This window comes from Pelmatolapia mariae, linkage group LG3_W (genome assembly GCF_036321145.2).
Source record: "Pelmatolapia mariae isolate MD_Pm_ZW linkage group LG3_W, Pm_UMD_F_2, whole genome shotgun sequence".
In the NCBI taxonomy this organism is placed as follows: Eukaryota; Metazoa; Chordata; class Actinopteri; order Cichliformes; family Cichlidae; genus Pelmatolapia; species Pelmatolapia mariae.
Window position 1 is genome coordinate 92782092 of NC_086229.1, and position 19654 is coordinate 92801745.

General features: G+C 42.6%; 1 pseudogene; it reads left to right on the plus strand.

Annotated features, from left to right (window-relative positions):
- Nucleotides 1–393: 393 nt before the first annotated feature.
- LOC134625026 (NACHT, LRR and PYD domains-containing protein 14-like) overlaps nt 394–19654 on the plus strand; it is a 551707-nt pseudogene continuing 532446 nt past the window's right edge.

Genomic DNA, 19654 nt, shown 5'->3' on the forward strand with positions numbered 1-19654 from the left:
GCAGCTGGAGCAGTCTCCAATGGAGGCCAGTCCACTGCTGCCACCTGTGGCCAAGTGCCATAGCCTACTACTAGATGAACTTGTGACACACATCTGCAGTAGAGGCTGAGTGGCTGCTCTCACACCTGGAGCATCCAAATCGACCCACAAACACGTTGAAAGATGCAACGCCATCAATGTGGATTGTCCAGACTGAGAGACCTCTTCCCTCTGACCCCTCCCCAAACCCTCAAACCCTCCTACCCACCTCGACATACAAACTCTGTGTGGCTTCACGTGTTCTGTTGATGTTTACATGATCGAAATAATTTGAACACAAACAAACAAAGAGGAAGACCGCACCGGAAGGAATAAACTACAAGTCCCAGCATCCTCTGTGTTTAGGGAGCAGTAGTGAAAGTGAAAGCAGGAGGAGGAAGGTGGAGCTGAGGCAGGTGAGTGTTAACATGAATATGTTTCTTCTTATGACATAAAATAATTCCACGCTGTTCGTGTCTGTGGGTGAAACGTGAGGCCGGTCGGCTCCTCTGAGCGCTGGTTTCCTGTAAGTAGAGAGGAAGTGAGTTTAGCTGAGCCTCCGTTTAGTGTGAGAGAGCAGGAGGAGAGTGAGAGCTGTGCTGAGGCAGGGTGAGTGTTAACACCGCTCTGACATTACTGCGTCTCTGTGGCGGGAACAACAGGCTCCGTCAGTGGAGGCAAAAATAATCAGACTTTGGTTTTTCAAAGGAAACAACTTTATGTCGGAAGTTCCCGCACGCTCATTGGATAACGATGTGTCAATCTCGAGCTATTAGCCAATGAGCGTGCGGATTCACAGAAAGACCCGCCTTTATCACGGGACTTTAAAAACTACAATGGCGACAGAAACTCGGTGAGTGGAGTTCAGGCTGACGTCATGAAACTGTGACGTTTGAGCCACTTCCTGTTCTCAGTCCCACCGTCCTGATCACCGAGGTTTCTGTTGCTCTGATATCTGATATTGATTATATTGGTAAACAGGCTGTAGCATAAACATCAGGGCCCTGTTTCAGAAAGCCGGTTTAGAAAACTCAGAGTTAAAAATGATACTCAGGGTTGAGTAACCCCGAACTGTCCAACTCGGAATATTCGGTTTCAGAAAGGCTGATAACAATTAGTTCAATCAACCCGGAGTTGCTTTAACCCCAAGTTAAGCGCGCGCATAAAGCCCTGATTAGTGGAGCACAGATTAAGCGAGTCACCATGGAGACGATGGGAAAGAAGGCGCGGTCAATGTATTTTACAGCGCTTGAGGCCGAAATTCTGATGGCAGCATATGCCGATAACATGCAAATTTTCCGGAAAAAAAGTAACACAGCCTCAGCTGCAAAAGAAAGGGAGCATGCATGGCAAAACATAGCGGACAGAGTCAATGCGTGAGTGTTAATTTAAACATTGATCTAGGGATTTCCACCCATTTAACACGTTATTTTATTATATTTCATTTTATTTTTTATTTTATACATTTTATTTTGTGATGTGATGTGAGCGCAGGTGCAACCCAACAGGCCCCAAACGTTCCTGGCAGCAAGTAAAAATGAAATATAAAAATATAGTCCAAACAGGTGTAATTGTATTATGAGCCATAGTGCTTGGTCTGTTTGTCCTATGTAAATCAATTGCAGTTAGAGGCTACATTATTTTTCTTTCTGTAAGCACTTATTGAAATTATCTGAGCACATTACAAGTACATATTTGCTTACTCGGTATGCTCAAATGTGACCCGTTATAGCCAACAGAAAAAAAGCGGAGGCCCGAAAAACAGGTGGGGGTCCTCCACCACCACCACTCACAGAGGCTGAGCAGTTGGCCCCAGCCAAAACAGTGGGCGCCCTGTGGCTGAAGGCATCTCTGCGGGGACATCCTCTGAGTCAATAACCCCGCAAGACACAAGTGCCTACATAAGAGGTTAATTACTATACTCCATTACTTTAATGAAATAATTTGTTAGTTTGAAATGCTACAGGGAACTATGTACCTGTACATTAATGCTGTGGAAAGACTTCCTGTTCACATAGTCTCCTTCATTTACTGAAGGAGCAATGATTGGAATGTGAGTGCCATCTATACAGCCAATCACGCCTGGGAACCCTGAAAATAAATGTAAAATCTAAGTAGTAGTTCAAGTATCACCACATCATGAATTAAGTTTTGTTCATCCTGATACCTGCAATTTTGTGGAATCCCTCTTTGATAAATCGTGTGGGTCTATGACCGGGGAACACCACAAACGAGTACAGGAGACGTTTCAGTGCAACTGTCACATTCCTGACTGCCCGACAGACGGTAGCCTTGGAAACGTGCTCAGCGTCACCAGTATTATACAGAAAGCTCCCGTTTGCAAAAAAATGAAGTGCAATACAAATAATATGTACAGAACTGAGAGAATGTCCGCGATGTGTCACATGAGCAATATAAGGCCTGAGGATGTTATTCAAATAAATTATAGATTGTGCTGACAAACGGTAACGTTCACAGAGAAAATCATCAGGAAATGATAAAATGTCCAAACGCGCTCTAATCACTCTCTCCCGGCGGAGAGCTCTGCGGAGAATTTGGGCTTCAACATCTACTGGCTCTTCAAGGAAGGGGCACGCCATGTCTGACACTTCCTACAGTCAGGTTTCCGACAAAGAGGCGGAGACAGTCAGGGTTAGTTGAAGTAAACCTGCTAGGGGGCAGGTTAGCTTCACGGAGTGTGTCGTCATAGTAACTCACTCAGAATTAATCTAAACTCGCTTTGTGAAACCGAAAACCCAGAGTTTTCGTTAACTCAGGGTATACTTACTCAGAGTTTGCACTAAACCGGCTTTCTGAAACAGGGCCCAGGTCTGTTCTGAAAACTGTCTTTATTTTTTCAAAGTAAGGGAATATCTGTGGTGTGATACCGCGGGCTCATGGGCTAAGGACTTGGATTGAGAACCGCAGATGATTGTGTTGTTTCTTATAAAGGCTTGTGTGTGTGTGCCTTCCTGTGTGTGTCCTTGTGTCAGTGGAACTGAATCAGTGTGTTAGAGAAAGTGCTCCTCTGCTGTGCTGTATTAAACCCGATTCTTTGATCCCCATGATAGAATAGAGAAAACCCGACTCAGAGTGGTCAAAACATTTATAATTCTTTATTCAATCATCTTCAGGAAGAGAGAGCCCTGCACAGCCCAACGGCAGTTGCAGGATCTCTAATATTAGAGTCTAAAAATGTGTCTCATATAGGTGTTATTTTGGTACTTTACACGTCACACAGTTTCAACAACTCCTTATATGTTACTAGTTCCTCTTTTTCTGTCTGGCTTCCTGTATTTATTAATATGCTTGTATAGCTCTACACTAACTTCCTGTTTTTCAGTCTGGCTGAGCACTTAGTTTGTGAGTCAAAAGTGGCCTTGCTTTACAAACCTTCATTATTAAAGTACATAAAACAATATAATCAGAAAATAAGCACTAAGAATATATTAATTACATGACAGCTTCCAGAACAACAGCACCTCTGAGTTTGTGTGTTTACCTCCCAGACTAACTCCACCCTGACATCAAGAAGATGGAGGAAAAGGATGGAGCAGAATCTGCAGCATCCAGCTGTGTGTCTGTGAGGAGTGACCGGTCCAAAGACACACCTCCAGTGTTCAGTAATGAACCTGCAGCAACAATGTAAGAGAGCTGCTGACTCATTTATTCAGTGTAAATAATGATTTTTGATGCAATGGGAGAAGAAAAATGACAAAAACAATTTTAAAAATAAGGATTCAAATATTACAAACTATATTTTTGAGTTTCCTGATGTAGTACAAAAATATATGAACATAACTGTATATAGGACAGATATTTACGGTTCTTTTAGGCAGCACCAAAAAACAAAAAGACTATTTTTAAGCTTTCTGAGGTAGTGAGTCAACATGTCACACTGGGTCAAAGGTCAGGGAGTAAAAGTGTGTTTTAAAGGAGGTTTAAAAGCAGCGAGTGAAGGAGCCTGTCGAGGTAAATCGTTCCATAACTGATCAAATTGAGTTGGTGGACCTCTGTGTGAAATCAAGCATCTGGTTCACAGAGAGGATAACCCTCAAATGGGCTGTACAACATTATATAGTGAGACAAAAACAGAGATTATCGTAGCCATCGCTCTCTCGCATGGACGTGGCAGTCTTGCTGTCTGCTGCGAATCCTCCCCGTACCTCCGTGACCTCGTCTGGTATCTGCTCCCTCCTCTGTAAGAGACAGTAAAGGAAAACACGTCTCTGCCTAGTCTTGAAAATCTAATCTTATCATCCATTGTTCTTCTAGGGCCTCTTCTTCTTGTGGCCTCAGCTAACTGCTAATATTTAAATGGCTAACATTAACATGTGTGCCAGCCAGGTTAACATTTATGATGAACTATGATGAATTAACTGATGTTGAAACTGGAGCTTTACTGACCTCTGAAATTCCTCCTAAAGTGTTATTCAGTGTTGTGACAGTCAGCTGCTTCAGCTGCTGCTGGGATGGGCTGTGGCAAAGAGAACAGAGAAAATCAAAATCAGAGTTTTTCTCTGGATTAAAAGCAAGGAAACAACAATATATTCTACATGATGAAACTGATGGTTTATGGTGTTTGGGTCTGTTTTTCTGTATTTATGCAGATAAAGTGTAAACTCAGATGAATTATACCATCAAATGTTAAAGGAAAATATGAGGATGAGTGTCTGTGAGCTGAGAAGGACGTGAAGCGAGCAGTTTATCCCAGAGCTGAAGCTGCTCTGTGTGCAGAGATGAGCTCAGATTCCTGCTGTGATTGATCAACAGTCACAGAAATGTAGACTTGTAGTTATTACTGCAGGATGGTCACAGCAGATACTGATAAACATGGATTATGAGGATGGATGGGCATTCTCTGATGGGCGCTGCTCTTGTGGCGACCTGCAGCAGGTGTTTACTGGTGTTTTCTTTTTCTTTTTGTTTTTAACTTTGTTTTAACTCTGTTCTTAACCGTGGTTTTAACTTTTTGCCGAGATGGAGATCTTCTACACCTTAGTTTTATTGTTGTTGGCAATATTCACCTGGAGTCATTCACTCTCACTGACAATCACTTATACACGCGAGGAACTACTTGGATTACAGTGGTCCTGTTTGTCTATGTACAACTCTTCTAATGCTCGGACAGATGTGATTCTTGGTGAGGATTTGTTTGCCCGGTCAAAGACTAATTTTGGAAAGCCCCGCCGCTTGAGAAAACGCGGAAAGAAAGGCGGCGTGCGTCAGCGTGTAAGAAAACTTCAGAGGAAGAATCGTGTCCCTCTGCGTTCTATGATTCTGGCCAATGTCCAATCTCTTAGGAACTAAACGGATGAATTACAAGGAAATGTGCTTCATCTACGGGAATACAGGGAGGCTTGTCTGATGGCGCTTAACGAGACATGGCTGACCGATATGGGCAGTGACACTTCACTGCGAATCAGCGGCTTTGGGACCCCTGTCAGATTGGATCGGAACTGTGGAGTAACATGCAAATCTCACGGAGGAGGGGTATGTTTGTATATCAACCAGGGCTGGTGCAATAACTTTACTGTGCGGGAGCGGTTGTGTCTTCCTGACATCAAGCTCCTTTCAGTATCTGTCAGGCCTTTTTACTTACTGAGGGAGTTCCCTCAAATTTTTGTCACTGTTGTTTACATTCATCCTAAAGCTGACGTTAAAGTTGCTGCCGATGCCATTTTTAAAGTGGTACACAATCTGCAGACTCTCTCTCCGGATGCTCCTAATTTTATTCTTGGTGATTTTAACAATTGTAATCTTAAGAAATCACTGAACAATTTCTTTCAATATGTCACTTGTCCTACAAGGCATAACAAAACGCTGGATTTGTGTTATGGACCAATTAAGGGGGCATATAAGTCTGTGGCTGGACCTGCGCTAGGTTCTTCGGATCACAATGTTATTCATCTCCTCCCTACAGATCTGTGATTAGGAGGGAGAAGGCCTGTGTGAAGCGGACTAATGTCTGGACAAAAGACAGTTGTGTTGCCCTTCAGGGGTGTTTTGATTGCACTGATTGGTCCTTGTTTCAAGAGAGCACTTTTGATTTGGATGAACTCACTGATGTGGTGTGTAGCTACATCTCTTTTTGCAAAGACTCTGTGGTTCCAGTCAGAGAATTTAAGACTTTCCCTAATAACAAACCGTGGTTCTCTAAAGATATTAAGGATCTGATTCTTAAAAGGAAAATTGCTTTTAACGAGGGAGACGTTCCCACTATGAGAATATTGAGGAAGGAGGTGAGGGCTGCAATAAAGATTGCCAAGATGAGGTATAGAAATAAGATTGAGGCAGAACTCAGCAGTAACAACCTCAAAAGAGCTCTGCTTGGTATGAAAACAATGGCAGGGCTACAGACGAAAGGTAAAAGTAATATTACCTTAGAGGGGTTTACCTCTGACAAACATCTGGCAGACAGTCTTAACAGTTTTTACCTTCGTTTTGAGAACTTTGACTGTTCTAGGCAGACCAGCACACTGAGGGAAAAGACTATCACTCTCCCATCAATTTGTATTGATGAGAGGGGGTAGCTAATCTTTTTAGACACACTAAAAGCAAGAGTCCTGGACCTGACAACATCTGTGGACAGGTACTGAGAACTTGTGCTGATCAGCTGAGTGGGATTTTTCACCATATCTTCTCACTTTCTTTAGAGCTACAGACGGTACCTAAGATTTGGAAACATGCTGTCATTGTTCCTGTTGCTAAGGGCAGTTCTCCTAAGGTACTGAATGATTTTAGGCCCGTGGCTCTGACTTCTTTAGTGATGAAGTCATTTGAGACGATAATTAAGATGGAGATTTTAATGCATGTTGAACACCATCTTGACCCCTTCCAGTTTGCCTTTAGAGCAGGAAGAGGTGTGGAGGATGCTGCTGTCACACTCCTGCATCTCTTGTATAAGCATCTTGATGCCCTTCACACCCACGCAAGATGGGATCATTCTCTACTGGATCACCCCAGGGTTGTTGCCTCTCTCCCCTTCTGTTCATTCTGTACACAAATGAGTGTCGCAGCAGTTTCACGAACAGACACATCCTGAAGTTTGCTGACGACACAGTGATCGTCAGTCTTCTAGTGGGGGACGAGTCAGGCCGTGGACAGGTTGTAGATGATTTTGTGAATTGGTGTGATGAGTCCTTCCTGTCACTTAATGTGTCAATAACTAAAGACATGATTATTGATTTTAGGAAGTCCTCTTATAGCTCATCACCCACTATCATTAAAACTGCTGATATTGGGATTGTTGAGAGTTATAAATATGTGGGTGTGGTACTTGACCATAAACTGTGTTTTGAATCTCATGCTGATGCCACTACTAAAAAAGTTCAACAAAGACTGTTCTTTTTAAGGAAAATGAGATCTTTTAATGTCTCATCTGAGATGTTGTCTTTGTTTTATAGAAGTTTTATCGAATCTGTGACGTCTTTTTGTATCGCTGCCTGGTTTGGTAACCTGACGGTGAAGAATAAGAATCGGTTGGGACTTCTGGTAAAAACTGCTAGCAAAATTTCAGGGCGCTGGCAAGATGGACTTTTGGCCATTTACAATAGAAATGTGCTTAGAAAGGCTCATTTTATTATTAATTGTTTGAACCATCCACTTCACAGTGAGTTTGAATTGTTGCCTTCCAGCCGCCGTTTTAGAGTTCCTGTGAGGAAGACTAACAGACTCCAGGTCTCTTTTATCCCCACTGCATCTTGTCTCATCAATGGCAAATAACTGTCCTTGGACTTTCTATCACTATTATTGTCATTATTATTTTATAGTATTGTTCTGTTTATTTATATCCTGCTGCTAAACTAATTTCCTCTTGTGGAACAATAAAGAAATTGAAATTGATGATCAAGTTTCTCACTCTCTCCTTTAAATCTCAGTTTTTTCTTCTTCACAGTTTATCTGTTAATTTATTCATGAATAACACTGAAAGAGTTTCTGTTATATTTCCCCTTGAACGTCACCTTATTAGGGCGGCATTAGGAAATAGCCCCCCTCCAAAGAATGAATAAATGAATGATGATAATAATAAAATGATTAAAAAGCAGAGCTCAGAGTGGTAGATGGTCAAACATGGATCCACGGGTGGTTCAACTGCATTTGGTGACGTGACTAAAGCAAATCTTTCAAATAATCCCACCATCAACGGGATGTTGTCTCCTTTACTACGGTTACTTTACTTGGTCACCGTGTGAATTTCTTTGAAATGAACCAAATTCTTTTATTTGTTGGTTGTTGCATATTTAAGCTCTACAGTCAGGAAAGGAGGAGATGAGGCCTCAACAATGTTGGGTTGTAGCTGTGGTTCAGGTTAGAGTGAGTGTCCATGGAATAAATGTAAGTCAGTGAACTGGAAACATGACTGTGTTCAAACTTTTTTACCTTTTTATAATGAGTCTAATCAAAGGTGGACAGAAGTATCTCCACTTTGACTTTTCTGTGTCACCATCAGAGCTTCTGCACAGTGTGGAGAAAGATCCAGAAGCAGAGCTGGACTGCAGACAGCCAGTCAGAGCAGCTGTGTACAAAGTAAGACTGAACATCTGTCTGCTGATGGACTCATTTCTGACAACTGGACTTCTTGTGTTGTTCAGACATTGAAGAGTTTTCTTTCTCTTTAGTCTCATTGTTTTTCTTTCTTTCAGCAGATGTTGGTCTGCAGGAGGTTTTAGATGAACATAAGATCAGTCTGAGGAGGAGATGTGAACGTGTGACTGAAGGAAGTGATGAAACAGGAAGTAGAAGCCTCCTCAACAGGATCTACACTGAGCTCTACATCACAGAGGGACAGAGTGAAGAGGTTCATACCCAACATGAGGTGAGGCAGCTGGAGACAGCTTCCAAGATGGACGCCCTCCATGACGCTCCAATCAGGTGCCAGGACATCTTTAAAGCCTTCCCTGACCAACAGAGACCCATCAGAGTGGTTCTGACCAACGGCGTGGCTGGTGTTGGAAAAACCTTCTCAGTGCAGAAGTTCACTCTGGACTGGGCAGAGGGCTTGGAGAACCAACATGTCAGTGTGCTGGTTCTGCTTTCATTCAGGGAGCTGAACCTGATCAGAGATGAGCAGTACAGTCTTCTGGAGCTGCTCCATGTTTTCCATCCAACATTACAGAAGGTCACAGCAGAGAAGCTGGCTGTCTCTCAGCTTTTGTTCATCTTTGACGGCCTGGATGAAAGCAGACTTTCATTGGATTTCACCAGCAGGAAGCTGCTGTCTGATGTCACACAGAAGTCATCGGTCAGCCAGCTGCTGACAAACCTCATCCAGGGGAATCTGCTTCCCTCGGCTCTCGTCTGGATAACTTCCCGACCTGCAGCAGCCAATCAGATCCCTCCTACGTGTGTTGACAGGCTAACAGAAGTACGAGGCTTCACTGACGCCCAGAAGGAGGAGTACTTCAGGAGGAGATTCAGTGATGAAGAGCTGTCCAGCAGAATCATCTCCCACATGAAGACATCCAGGAGCCTCCACATCATGTGTAGTATCCCAGTCTTCTGCTGGATCACTGCTACAGTTCTGGAGCACATGTTGACTACAGAGCAGAGAGGAGAGCTGCCCAAGACCCTGACTGACATGTACTCACACTTCCTGCTGGTTCAGACAAAGAGGAAGAAGAACAAGTACCATGAGGGACATGAGACGAGTCCACAGGAGCTGACGGAGGCTGACAGGGAAGTTCTTCTGAAGCTGGGGAGGCTGGCGTTTGAACATCTGGAGAAAGGAAACATCATGTTCTACCAAGAAGACCTGGAGCAGTGTGGTCTGGATGTGACAGAGGCCTCGGTGTACTCAGGAGTTTGTACAGAGATCTTCAAAAGAGAGTGTGTGATCTTCCAGAAACCAGTCTACTGCTTTGTTCATCTGAGCATTCAGGAGTTTCTAGCTGCAGTCTACATGTTCCACTGTTTCACCAACAGGAAGACAAAGGTGGTAGAAGGGTTTCTAGGGAATTTCCGAGAAGAATACAAAAACAGATCTTTTTTTAAGAACATGTTCAAGTCTTATAGCTTCACATCACTGGATGTCTTTTTGACTAAAGTCATGGAGAAATCCCTCCAGAGTAAAAATGGCCACCTGGACCTGTTGGTTCGCTTCCTTCATGGCCTCTGTCTGGAGTCCAACCAGAGACTCTTAGTAGGTCTGCTGGGTCAGACAGAGATCAGTCCAGGAACCACCCAGAGAGTCATCAACAACCTGAAGTGGATGAACAGTGATGAAATCTCTCCTGACAGAAGCATCAACATCTTCCACTGTCTGATGGAGATGAACGACCTCTCAGTACATCAGGAGATCCAAGAGTTCCTGAAGTCAGAGAACAGATCAGAGAAGGAACTCTCTGAGATCCAGTGCTCAGCTCTGGCCTTCATGCTGCAGATGTCAGAGGAGGTTCTGGATGAGTTGGACCTGCTGAAGTACAAAACATCAGAGCGGGGACGACAGAGACTGATTCCATCTGTGAGGAACTGCAGAAAGGCTGGGTGAGTCCAGATGTGATCATTAACATCATTGATCAATGTAGGTTAGTAGTTTAACTTTGAAAATAAAATCAGATTGTAAGCACAAAGTGTTTGTGTCTGTACGCTGCAACCTTCCACACCATCCTTTATTGTACAGACTCAGCAGCAGCTCCATGGATCCCAAATCCAAGAGTGGAGAACAGATTTGAAGTGTGTCACATCCATGCAGTCACAGCTGTTTCCACCATGTTTCCACTGATATTAATCCTGTTCAATGACACGTTTCATATCAGTGAATATGTTCTTTAGGACGTCCACTGACATGTTTAAGTGTCCTGCTGGAAATCACTCAAATCATCCATGAAATCCATGAAAAATCCTTTTAGTGTTTCTAACTTCACCCTCTGTCCTCTCTCTCTCTCCATCCTCCTCACTGCTTCTTTCACTGATAATCACACAAACATCGTATTCAGCTACAAAATAACACAATAATATCATCTGATGATCATTATTATAAGAGCAGGATCCATATTTGATATCAGACTAACACACTGCTTGGTTATGTGCAGTCATCATCAGTGACTGTGGGTCAAACAGAAGCTCTCTGATTGGTTGCTGACCTTGGTCACCTGTCCACTCTCACCTGTTTGTGTTTGCTCTCTCTTTGCTGTCTCCATCCTCTCTCTCCTTTCTCTCCCTCTCTGTCTTTGTACCGTCACTCAGGTCCAATGGAAACAGTGACATTTACAAACCAATCAAAGACAAACTGATCCATGTCAGGTTATAACAATATTCAAAGTGAATACAGGCTGCTGCTGGACACAGACAGGTAACATCATTTTGACTTGCTGTCACCTGGATCTGGACTCATGAACACTGAAGCCCTGAACAGGAATACAAATCATTTTCTGCCAACTAGCGACACACCAGCAGATAATGGCTCAGAAAGCTAAAATGAGCCAATCATTTCTGTGTTTAGTTCCCCTGAAATCAGCTCTGATATCAGCAGCTCTGAGTTCATTCATCATTATTGTCCAGTGATGAGATTTCTGCTCCGTTTGGTGACAGTCAGCAGGTTTTTCCTGCGTGTGGACGTGAACAGTCGTACCTGACAGCAGGTAGCAAACAGAGATCATCTTTCCAGCTGGAACTCTTCACTGAGCTGAACTCATTCAAAATGTTCTGGAAACAGGAAACAGTCCAAATGTGTGTCTTCACTCTGACTCTGGATCAGATCTCAGTGACAGACTGTGGACATTATGGAAGCCTAAATGTGACACCATCTTCCTCCTTCATCTGCAGATTAAAGCCAAACAAAGATTCTCATTAAAAGTCTGCAGGTCTGAGAGAGACTCAATCGTTGTGTCATGTCAAACACAGTAAGAGGAGCTGAAGCACAGATGTGAAGAGCAGATTCATCAGATTATGACCTCACTCTGTTTTGTCTTCATATACATTCAGTCTGTGTTTATGATGCAGACTTTCTGCTTTTATAATAACACATTTTATATTTTCTATCATCACAGACTGACTGAGTGTCGACTCTCAGAGTCTCACTGTGAAGTTGTGGCCTCAGCTCTGAAGTCCAACCCCTCCCATCTGACAGAGCTGGACATGAGTGGAAATGATGACCTCCAGGATTCAGGTGTGAAGCTTCTGTGTGCTGGACTGGAGAGTCCAAACTGTCGACTGGAGACTCTGAGGTGAGTTCACTGACTTTGAGCTGCTGCTACAGCCTCCAGATTAGCAGCCAGCTGCACATAGAGACCAGTGTTGTTAGTCCAGGTCAGAATCCAAATCCAAATCCAAATCCAATTTATTTATATAGCACATTTAAAAACAAAAGGTTTGCCCAAAGTGCTGTACAAAAACACAGTGTAAGACACAAGATAAAACCACTGACACTTACATAAAACATAATAAAACACATACACTATCAATGTCAACACAACATATACAAATATCAACTCACGCCAGTCTGAACGCTATCGAAAAAAGGTGTGTTTTCAAAAGCGTTTTAAAAACAGGAAACGAAGATGCCTGTCTAATATTTAAAGGCAGCGTATTCCAAAGTTTTGGGGCCATAACTGAAAAGGCTCGCTCTCCTCTGCATTTGAGCCTTGATTTTGGGACAATCAACAGCAGCTGGTCAGCTGATCTGAGGGTCCGTGAAGGAATATAAGGCTGAAGTAACTCGGAAAGGTATGGGGGAGCAAGACCATTAAGGCATTTATAAACCAGTGTTAGGACTTTGAAATTAATTCGTTGATGAACAGGAAGCCAGTGAAGAGAAGACAGGATAGGTGTTACATGATCATGCTTGTGGGTACCAGTTAAGAGGCGGGCAGCAGCATTTTGAACGAGCTGAAGACGAGCAAGAGACCCTTGGCTGACTCCAACATAAAGTGCATTGCAATAGTCAAGCCGTGTTGAAATAAAGGCATGTATTACCTTCTCCATGTCACGTCTTGACAAAATTGGCTTCAGCTTTGCTATTTGCCTCAGCTGGAAAAAGCTTTTTTGCAACACCGAATTAATATGTTTGTTCAATTTAAAATCTGAGTCCATAATGACTCCCAAGTTTGTCACATGCTTCTTGATATAAGACCCTAGCCAACCACAATTTACGAGCGGGTTGCATGAAATATTATTAGGTCTAAATACAATCACCTCCGTTTTACTCTCATTGAAACTCAAAAAGTTCAGAGCCATCCAAACTTTGACATCTTCAAGGCAGGTTAAAAGGATTTGGATGGAACCTGGGCCATTTGGTGCTAAAGGCAAATAAATTTGGCAGTCGTCTGCGTAACAGTGAAAGGATATTTCATGTTTTCTATAAATAGACCCCAAAGGGAGCAGGTATAATGAAAAAAGAAGAAGGCCAAGGATTGAGCCCTGGGGCACCCCACAAGAAAGGGGGGCTGAAGTGGACTCAAAATTTTCAGCTTTAACACTAAACGTTCTGCAACTCAAATATGAGCGAAGCCAATCCAGTGCTGCACCTTTGATGCCAACCAGGTGTTCCAAACGAGAGATAAGAATATTGTGGTCAACAGTGTCAAACGCTGCAGTAAGATCTAAAAGCACAAGGATCACGGAACTTCCACAATCAGTAGCTAAAAAGATATCGTTAAAAACACGTAAAAGTGCTGTTTCAGTGGAGTGTAGATGTTTAAAACCAGACTGAAAAAGTTCCATGATGCCATTAGCATCTAAAAACGCATTCAATTGGGTAAAAACAATTTTTTCCAATAACTTTGAAAGGAATGGGAGCCTTGAAATAGGAGAGAATAGAAGATGACTTGTTGGAATGAAAGTGAGCTTGTAGTTTGTCTGCTTTAATAATGTGACTGGAAAAAATCTGTTGGACTTCAGATATGTCCATTTCTTTCACACTTCATCTTTAAAAGTGAAGCCTTGTGGTTCCTGGAAGGAAAAACACGACTTTTTCAAGTCTTTGTCCTGTTTTTATGATAAATGTACGACTTTAATGTGAAACATTCAGAGTTTTTTCTCTTGTTGTGTTTGTTTGAAGCTGCTTCCTGTTGGCTTCAGCTGTTTGGAGTTTCCATTTTCTAAACTTCTACATTCTGAACTAGGGATGGGTATTGATAAGATTTTAACGATTCCGATTCCATTTTCGATTCTGTTTAACGATTCGATTCTTTATCGATTCTCTTATCGATTCTTATTTTTAAAAAGGAGAACACTAAGGTCGATTAGCTTAGAATTTTGTTTTATATCTTCTCTTTGAACAAGATAGAAATTTAGGAGTAACATGGCCTTATAAACCCAACAGTGAGATCTTAAGAGATCCAGCCTATGGCTCTTCAATGGGGTGTCACAGGGTCCCCGGGGAAAATTGTAAATGTAAAATAATAAAATAAATATTCTTCTGTAGCAATAACAAAGTATAACATAAATTATTCTGTAGCAATTACACAAGAATATTCAGTAATGTCCCTGCCTACAATTAAACACATTCACTTACCATCTGCTGTGGCAAATGGCTGCAAAGCTTTTACCACAAACTTAGTCACTGCTCGGTGACATTCGGGCCTGAAAAGAGACGCTACCGGTGGACTGCAGCGACAACTGCCAGCGAGCGCCAGCCAGACTCTGTCTGTCTCTCTCATCACGGTCACCTAAATGCACAGTAATGGCAGGTTTTGTAATAAAGCAGATCGCGCTAACATAATATGCACTGTTAGTTGATTATTTACCTGCCGCATTAACGGGAGAGGACGTGCAAACCGCTGCTGCTGGGTTGAGATTCACGAGTCCAGAGCGGAATTAAAAACACGACATTCATTTAAGTTCATCGCGTGTTTTGTGAGCAAATGCTTTTGCATATTCGTAGTGTTTCCTCCCTTAAATGAAATATCTACTTTGCAAGTATTGCAAGTTGCCCTGTTGTCATCCGTTCTGGTAAAGTATAACCAAACTTTTGAGCATTTGAGCCGCTTAGGCGGCGTGTTTCCTGCCAGGTACGCTCCGACGTGCCACAACGTGGTGACGTCATTCGGGGCGACTGGAATCGATAAGGGAATCGTTTGCAAAAATGGCAAAGGATTCCAAGGAATTGAAACAGTGGGAACCGGTTCTCAACAAGAACCGGTTTTCGATACCCATCCCTATTCTGAACCTTCTTCAGCTCTGAACAGATGATGAAACACTGAATGATTTCAAGCTCACACTTTGTCTAATAAACTTACATCTTTCATTCTTTATACAGATTGATGAGCTGTGGTTTGTCAGAGATCAGCTGTGATTATCTGGCAGCAGCACTGAAAGTCCAACCCCTCCCATCTGAGAAAGCTGGAGCTGAGCTGGAACAACAAGCTGCAGGATTCAGGAGTGAAGCATCTGTGTGGTTTCCTGGAGAGTCCAGGATGTGGACTTGAAACTCTGAGGTCAGTCAGCATGTTTTAGTTGTGCTGAGATGAATATGATGTGAAAGTTGTGCTGACACTAAACTGCAGACATCAGGCTGATATTATACTGATCCACACTGAGGATCTTCATGGTAAAGTCTGTTTTCTTCTTCTCTGGTTTAGTCCATTGACTGCAGCAGAACAATGTTCACATTTCAAACAGTGAGACTCAACGTATGGCCCGCGGCCCACACGCGGCCTGCCCACCTTTCCTGATTCAGAGAGAGGGGACCCTGATTAACTGTGTAGTGTTCTTCCTCACAGTTCTATCAGACACAACAATGAATAATCCACAGCTGACTGTCTTTAGCAGGTCAAAGGTCACGGCACACAGCAGACAGTGGGAAATATTCTAATTCTGATCATTTATCAGCACATATCCATATGTATAAAAACAAAGCTGACACTGTGAGACTTGATCAGAGGTGTGATCATCACAGCAGAGGCCTTTGTGTCAAAGTCACTGAGGATCAAACAGAAACACATGAAGCAGATTTTCCTCTTCTGGCTTTTTATAGCAGATAACCTTCAAAATATTCTGCAGTCGATCAAAAACTGAAGCAAACCATGAATCAACATGTGAACATGAGCTGATGCTGCTGAAGTGAAGCAAAGTTACAGAGGTTTGATTACACACACAGCTGAGAGTTTGTAATCTGTCATCATTAAAAGGTTTCAATTTCTTCAGTATTGAACAGCAGAAATGAGGCTTTGTTTTCGGAGGCCGACAGCAGTGAACACAACAGCAGACTGGTGCGTAATAAGCAGTGAATAATGCAGAAAACAGATTTTTGAAGGTAAACTGTTCTTGAAGTACACTGAGAGAGAGAGAGCTGTGCAGGAAGTAAAGGTCAAAGTCAGAGAGAATTCATGACGATGTTCATCAAACGTAAAGCGTAGTTTGGATCTTCTTTTGCTGCTGGTTCACTCAGTTTTGGTTGGAGACAGATGAAACCTGCAGCTTCAGGATCTGTGAGCTGTCCACTTTCAGCCCCGACGGCGTGTCCGTGTACGTGCCTTCGAGTGAACGATCCACGCTCTGTTTCCATCTTTGTGTGTTTAGCTGCTCTCATTTACTGTTTTATCTGTTTGCTTGTTGTTGAAATACTTTTGGGAGCTTTAACCTGAGATTCTGGCAAAATACATTTATATTAAAAATCCATTCAGGATTGAATGAATCAACATCGCTTTATTCAAATTAAAACCATTTAAATAGGAAAATCCATTTTTTTACAGCCGCCTCTAATGCTGGGTAATGTCAGCTGGTCCATGTGCAGCTGGCTGTGAGGCTCAGGGAGCGTTTGCAAAGTGCAACACTGAAAGAACATCATCCATAAATATTGAGGAATAACTGGACTCTCATACAGCGAGACTCAAATGCCTTTAAACATCAGCTTATCCTGCTGATCCAAGTCCAACACTGAGTTTGTAAAAACATGTTTGTCAAACATTTTGTTTGGTTTCTGAGGAAAATGATTCAATAACTTGCTGCTAATACACAACATTTCATCATATTTCCTCATAACCCTCTTTTGTCTGACCATTTGATCCCATTTGAATTTGCAATAAAGGATCCACAGAGTTTGGTGACAATAATGACAGTAGATGTTTGTGTGAAAGTGCTGGAAGCAAATGAGTGTGTGATGTTCTTTCAGTGTTGCACTTTGTAGACGCTCCCTGAGCACTGGTCTCACAGCCAGCTGCACATAGAGACCAGTGTTGTTAGTCCAGGTCAGAAGATGACTTGTTGGAATGAAAATGAGCTTGTAGTTTGTCTGCTTTAATAATGTGACTGGAAAAAGGTGTTGGACTTCAAATATGTCCATTTCTTTCACACTTCACCTTTAAAAGTGAAGCCTTGTGGTTCCTGGAAGGAAAAACATGACTTTTGCAAGTCTTTGTCCTGTTTTTATGATAAATGTACGACTTTAATGTGAAACATTCAGAGTTTTTTCTCTTGTTGTGTTTGTTTGAAGCTGCTTCCTGTTGGCTTCAGCTGTTTGGAGTTTCCATTTTCTAAACTTCTACATTCTGAACCTTCTTCAGCTCTGAACAGATGATGAAACACTGAATGATTTCAAGCTCACACTTTGTCTAATAAACTTACATCTTTCATTCTTTATACAGATTGTGGGACTGTGGTTTGTCAGAGATCAGCTGTGATCATCTGGCAGCAGCGCTGAAGTCCAACCCCTCCCATCTGAGAGAGCTGGACCTGAGTAACAACAACAAGCTGCAGGATCCAGGAGTGAAGCATCTGTGTGGTTTCCTGGAGAGTCCAGGATGTGGACTAGAAACTCTGAGGTCAGTCAGCATGTTTTAGTTGTGCTGAGATGAATATGATGTGAAAGTTGTGCTGACACTAAACTGCAGACATCAGGCTGATATTATACTGATCCACACTGAGGATCTTCATGGTAAAGTCTGTTTTCTTCTTCTCTGGTTTAGTCCATTGACTGCAGCAGAACAATGTTCACATTTCAAACCTTCAAAGAAGAAGAAAAATCCTCCACTGGATAATTCACTGTGAAACTCTCCAACTCTTCATTCCACCTTAAAGTCTGTCTGACACTGAAATCCAAAGCAAAATGTGCGTTTGCTTTACAGACAGCAGTCCAACACAAACATACACACATCATCCAAAACACAGTCCAACATCCAAATCTCCTCCACTGCCAGCATGAATGATGGGAAAGAGAAGGAGGAAGACTCTGACATTCAGGGTTAGAATGAGTTTCATGAAGCAGACTGTGAAGATCAAAGCTGCATTAGAAGCTTACATGAATGAATGAGTGGACAGAAGTGGACAGAGATCATCTGAAGCACTTCAAAGGCTTTAAATCAGCACATTTCTCTTTATTCTTTATCAACTCTGTTAGTTTCTCTCAGTTTTCTGTGGAATGAAGCTAACAGCAGGCTAATAAGATGCTGACCAATAGGTTTCTATTAAAGGTTGTAATTTATATCTGAAAAAGTGCTTTGGCTCAGCAGGGATCAGCTTACAGGTAGAATACAGCTGCTGGATGGGATTAGCATGTCATAGCTATCTACCAAACTGCTAACTGGGGGATTTCAGGCCATCTATGGATCATTTTTGCTAACTGTTTATTCAGCTTAGGCTCACAGGGCTGCAGCCTGTGCCCTAGCTGTCATAGGGCAAGAGGCGTGGTCCACCTGCACAGGTGAGCAGTCCATCACAGGGCCAACAGAGAGAGACAGAGAAGCACTCTCTCACATCCACACCTACAGCCAATTTAGAAGCACCAATGAACCTAAGCAGCATTTCATTGGACTGTGGGAGAACATCCAACCTCCACAGAAAGGCCAACAAGCTTCAACCTACAACCTTCTTGCTTTAAGGCACTAGTGCCAACCACTTTTCCCCATTTCAGCCCAAATCCTGCATCTTCCTGTTTCTGACTCCAGGCCAGCTCCACTAACACTTTCTCATCAGACACTGCCACCTAGTGGAGGAAGTCTTAATTCCACTAGAAGCTTCAGATGACAGTTAGTTCCTTTACAAAGAGGTGGAGGTGGTGGGGCCACAGCACCATCATCACTGAGGGCCATAGGACACTTAACCTTTGTTTCCATATGCTGGGAACTTCCTGTTGTTCCAAGAAGGACTGTAAAATGTGTGAAAACCTCCCAGTCAGTTCCTCACAGCACACTTCAATCATTTCCCTCCCACAGCATCAGGACCAGGGCTTTTTCTCTCTTTGGTCCCACTAAGAGATTTCCACACAAACACCTCATCAGTGGGACTCTCAGAGCTACCAGCCCTTTGCTACAATCACAAAGCTCTTCATTGAAATCAATAATATCAAAGCTGGAATCCAATGAGTCCAAGTCTTCTGCTGATTCAGCATCACATTCATCTTTGCTCCTTGTTCTGCATCCCCACCATGGACTTCATTCCTTTCCAAGCCAGCCTTGAGTGTCCTTTATTCAGCTCATCCTCTGCTTTACTTTTACACCTGATTTTAGCTGCTTTATCTCTCTTTCAGCAAATTTCTGTGCCTCAATCTTTTTCTTCTCTCCCTCATAACAAGACAGCTTCTTCTGCCTGAGAACATGTTGGAGTGATTTACTAATCCAGGGCTGCTTATTGGGGAAAATACTTCCTGTTTTCAAAGTAATCCCCATTTTTCCCAGAAAGAAATGTAAGTAGAAATTGATGATCTAAGTGAGAACATGAGCCTTTAAAAAGTCCCAGTGGGTGCAGTCAAAGCAGTCCC